Raw genomic sequence first — 4,888 nt, forward strand, 5'->3', positions numbered from 1 at the left:
TCAGATATGTTGGGCTGCGCAGTCCAAATATATGGGCAAGACAAGTTGCCTTATTTGCAATGGGCCGTTGTGCTGTAAAAAAGTAGGACATGCACCAATTTTATTTATTTTAATTCAGTGTGTTGCGTGACACACTATACTGTACTGTGCAGGGGTGGGCAAACTCAGTCCCTCCAGCTGTTGTGGAACTACAAATCCCATGAGGCATTGATTGCAAGATTTTCACAGCTACAGGCAGGACGGGATTTGTAGTTTCACACCCGGAGGGCTGAAGTTTGCCCACCCCTGCTATACGTCATCACAACGCACTGCAGTGAATAAACATGAATAGAGAGTCATTTTGTGATATTCCAATAGTTGAAAAAAGTAAACAGTGTAAGGTGCTGTAATCAGGACACAGTAATGACATGTGATACTCACAATGCATACCAGCGGACATGTTGCAGCGCAGCTGCTGGTGTGAATGAGCCCTCGAGGTGTATGTAGACCCCATTCAGCTCTGGAGACCTCACTTACTAAAAGATACAAGACCAGACACGGGCAACAAACCTGAGGAAAACCCTGAGGGATAAAACATGCGGAGAGACTGCAGGAATCTAATATGTACATTCTTGAGGTAAGAAGGAAAGGGGAGGACATGACTAAAACCTTTAAATACATTAAGGGCCAGTTCACACCATTGCAATGTGCTAAAGGCAAGGTACCTGTGCATTTAGCACATGCCATCGCACAGTGCAATGCACCACATGTTAGGTGTACTGCACTGCCATTTCTTCAGTGTAGAACTCCAAAGCATACCCAGGTGGTCGTGTGTTGCAATGTCCGGTACCGCACTAGTGTCCGCTGAGCAGAAAAATATGAAGTGTGCACTATTTTTTGTTTCACTCCACAGCACCACAACACTGACTATTGTATTATCGTGCATTGCACCGCAACACTTGGGAGGTGTGTTGGGGTGCCATTAACATTGAAAGGTAACACAATGTACCATGCCCCCTACTGTGCTTTTAACACAACACTGTGGTGTAAACCAGCCCTTATAGGATGGTTCTCAACTGGTGGGTCAAAAGTGTGCTCAGTAGGTAGTTGCGTACCTTTCACTTTTCTCGGTGAGCGGCTCCTCAGCCTCCCCCTAGCGTAGCACTGTCAGTTCTCACAGCAAGCAGCCATTCAAAATACGCTGCCGGGCGTCGAGTGTCGACTTGAGATGAGGTGGGCTTGGAGTATGGACGTGAGGGAGCTCCATTCATAAGTGCATTGCTTACAGCTCCCTCACGTGTCCTGTAGGAGGTGCCTGGACGGTAGTGATGTCACATTCTGACTCTACAGGCACGCATGGGAGCTATACAAGCACATATGGATGGAGCTCTGTCACAGCACAGCAGCCCACACTGGACCCCAGGTTAAGGATATACTCCAGTTCTTGTAAGGTAGGGAGACTGGTGGATCTTAAGAAAAATAAAAAATAAAACATTTTTGGGGGAGTGTATAAGTGTGTGTGAGAATGTCTGAGTGTGTGTGTCTGTCATTGCTTTTGAGGGTCCGATGACACTAATACAGTGCGCTAATCGCACAGTCCCATGCGATTAATGCACTGTACCATGCAATCACACATACTGTACGTTCTGGTGTTGGAGGTGCGTTGAATTGCCATTCATTTGAATGGCACCCCAAATGCACCTCCCACTCACAGTTCAACCGCCTGCACCGGAACGCGCAGTACCGGAATACCATGCGTTCTATTGCGGTCACGACTTAATGACTGAGGACAAATGTGGGTCCTGAGGTTACACAGGTTGAGAACCACTGCCTTAGAGGGTGCATAATGTTCAGGAGGGAAGCATTTCCAATATAAAGTGAAGATCAAGAACATGGGGACCTGACTAGCAGGAGGAAAGTTCAACACTAACTTTAGAAAGTATTATTTTACTGAAAGAGTTGTTGATGCTTGGAACAGACTTCCAGCTGAGGTAGTGAGTCAGTACAGTGAACAGTGAATATAAACATGTATGCGACAAACATACTCAGACAAAAAAAAAAGGAGAGATAAGAAAAAAAAAAAGGGGGCAGACACGATGGACCACTTGGTCTTTTTCTACCATTTCTCTTCCATGTCTCTGCACAGAGGGCATTCTGTGAGCTGAAAGGACAAAGAGCACAAATCCTGATAGAGGGTCTAACCCTGCTTTACAAAACCAGGAGGAAGTTGTGGCTCGATTTTCAATTAGAAATTCAATTTAACCTAGAAAGTGAAAGGTGTAGCAGCAGCTGAGGTGACGGAATGCCACATCTGTTGTTGGTCAGGGTCTCTTCACAGCCTGCCAAAAGAAATGACAGCCCCAGCTTATTTAGAAAGCCGTGAAAAGACTAATGATGATGTACCAGAACCAAATACATCTCATTGTTAATCAGAGGCCACAATAATGAAACGAGGCGCCCGATTGGCTGCAATTGAAATAATCTGTCTGTTCCACAAGGATTGGAACTTCACTAACATTCTCAGATGCTTGCCTTCCATGTACATCATCTATGGAGAATTATAGACGGGCACCTTAATGGTTATACGTGATCTATAAATTCTCTGTAGATCAAGTGTAAGTAAGGCGCCCATCTATAATTTTCTATAGATCAAGTGTAAGTAAAGCGCCCATCTATAATTCTCTATAGATCAAGTGTAAGTAAGGCTCCCATCTATAATTCTCTATAGATCAAGTGTAAGTAAGGCTCCCATCTATAATTCTCTATAGATCAAGTGTAAGTAAGGCGCCCATCTATAATTCTCTATAGATCAAGTGTAAGTAAGGCGCCCATCTATAATTCTCTGTAGATCAAGTGTAAGTAAGGTGCCCAACTATAATTCTCTGTAATTCAAGTGTAAGTATAGATGGGTGCCTTACTTACACTTGATCTATAGAGAATTATAGATGGGCACCTTACTTACACTTGATCTATAGAGAATTATAGATGGGCACCTTACTTACATTTGATCTACAGAGAATTATAGATGGGCACCTTAATGTTTATACTTTATGTATAGAGAATTATCAATGGGTACCTTGATGCTTATACTTGAGCTATATAGAATTATAGATGGAAACCTTAGTGTTTATACTTGATCTATTGAATATTATACATGGGCACCTTGATAATTATACTTGATCCGCAGAGATATAAAGATAGGCACCATAATGTTTACACTTGGTCTGTAGAGAATTATAGATGGGTGCCTGGATACCTATACTTGATCTTTAGAGAATTATAGACGGGCACCTAACACTTGACCTATAGAGAATTACAGATGGGCACCTGGATACTTATACTTGATCCATACATTACTATAGATGGGCATCTTACTAACACTTGATCCATAGAGAATCATAGATGGGCACCTTGATGGTTCTATACTTGATCTATAGAGAACTATAGATGGGACAGGATACTAATACTTGATCTATAGAGAACTATATAGACGGGCACCTTGGTACTTGATCTATAGATAACTATATAGATGGGCAACTTACTGACACTTGATCCATACAGAATTGTGGATGGGCACCTGGATACTTATTCTTGATCCATAGAGAACTATAGATGGGCACCTTAATACCGACACTCGATCCATAGAGAACTATAGACTGGCACCTTGCTGACACTTGATCCATAGAAGACTATAGACGGGCACCTAACACTTGATCCATAGAGAACTATAGACGGGCACATAGCACTTGATCCATAGAGAACTATAGACGGGCACCTAGCACCTGATCCATAGAGAACTATAGACGGGCACCTAGCACTTGATCCATAGAGAACTATAGACGGGCACCTAGCACTTGATCCATAGAGAACTATAGACGGGCACCTAGCACTTGATCCATAGAGAACTATAGACGGGCACCTAGCACTTGATCCATAGAGAACTATAGACGGGCACCTAGCACTTGATCCATAGAGAACTATAGACGGGCACCTAGCACTTGATCCATAGAGAACTATGGACGGGCACCTAGCACTTGATCCATAGAGAACTATGGACGAGCACCTAACACTTGATCCATAGAGAACTATGGACTGGCACCTAACACTTGATCCATAGAGAACTATATAGACGTGCACTCTGCCCAGCACACAGCCCACTGAGGGCACACTATCACTGCACCATTTCTAATGATTTGATGAAGGGGCAATAAAGAAGATGATCTTAGTTCATATTACATGAATTGCCATCACAAGTATATAATAACAACATTGTAGCAGACAGTAGTTTCTTAGAACACAATGGAAGCGGTTATTGGATGAGACATGTGACACTGTCATGCATGGCAAAGTAAAGAAGAAATGGTATGGTTACCCCTGTAATTTCCCCTCCTAGTCCTGGATTGGTTGGATCTCCTGAGATTCTCCACTGTTGCAGTCCAGACCTCAGTCAGATGGGTATCCTGTGCCGGTCACCGACCACATGCCCACCCCTGTGCTGAGCTAATTGGCACCACACTTCCTCTAGTGTGTATGGAGGGGCCGCGTTACCCGGCTGCAGATCACAAGGAGAAGACACAAAGCAGTCCACCACTTCCCGGTGTCAATCAAGAGCTCTCTCAGCCTCCTAATATATCACCAGCAGGGTTATTTCTGTCTTCTGTCACCGAGCTCCAAGCCAAGTCACAACATTCAGCCAGCAGTAATAGGAATAACAAGCGGCGGCGGCAGAAGCAGCAACCATATACCGGAGCGCACACCTCCCCACGATTCAACGCCTTCCTATGCCAGGCTGGAAAACATGGCCATATAAAATATGCATGGATGCAGCCCCAAGGGTCCCTGGAAAGTGTGCATTCCTGGCAGGCAGGATGGGGATGACAGGTGGAGCAGGGCGATCCCCAATTGATGA

The 4,888-nt window shown here is 44.2% G+C and overlaps 1 protein-coding gene across 2 annotated transcripts in view; it reads right to left on the reverse strand.

The window, feature by feature from the left end:
- Positions 1–4,468, reverse strand: part of MAN2A2 (mannosidase alpha class 2A member 2) — a 101,937-nt gene extending 97,469 nt beyond the window's left edge. Inside the window, exon 1 of one of the 2 annotated variants that reach the window (XM_018569876.1) lies at positions 4,352–4,468. The gene's annotated coding sequence lies outside the window, so the exon portion shown is untranslated. The remainder of the gene's footprint in view (positions 1–4,351) is intronic. The other variant, XM_018569877.1, reaches the window with a different exon arrangement.
- Between the last annotated feature and the right edge of the window lie 420 nt (positions 4,469–4,888).

The sequence above is a fragment of the Nanorana parkeri genome, unplaced genomic scaffold (assembly GCF_000935625.1).
Source record: "Nanorana parkeri isolate BGI_ZX_2015 unplaced genomic scaffold, ASM93562v1 scaffold1415, whole genome shotgun sequence".
Lineage (NCBI taxonomy): Eukaryota > Metazoa > Chordata > Amphibia > Anura > Dicroglossidae > Nanorana > Nanorana parkeri.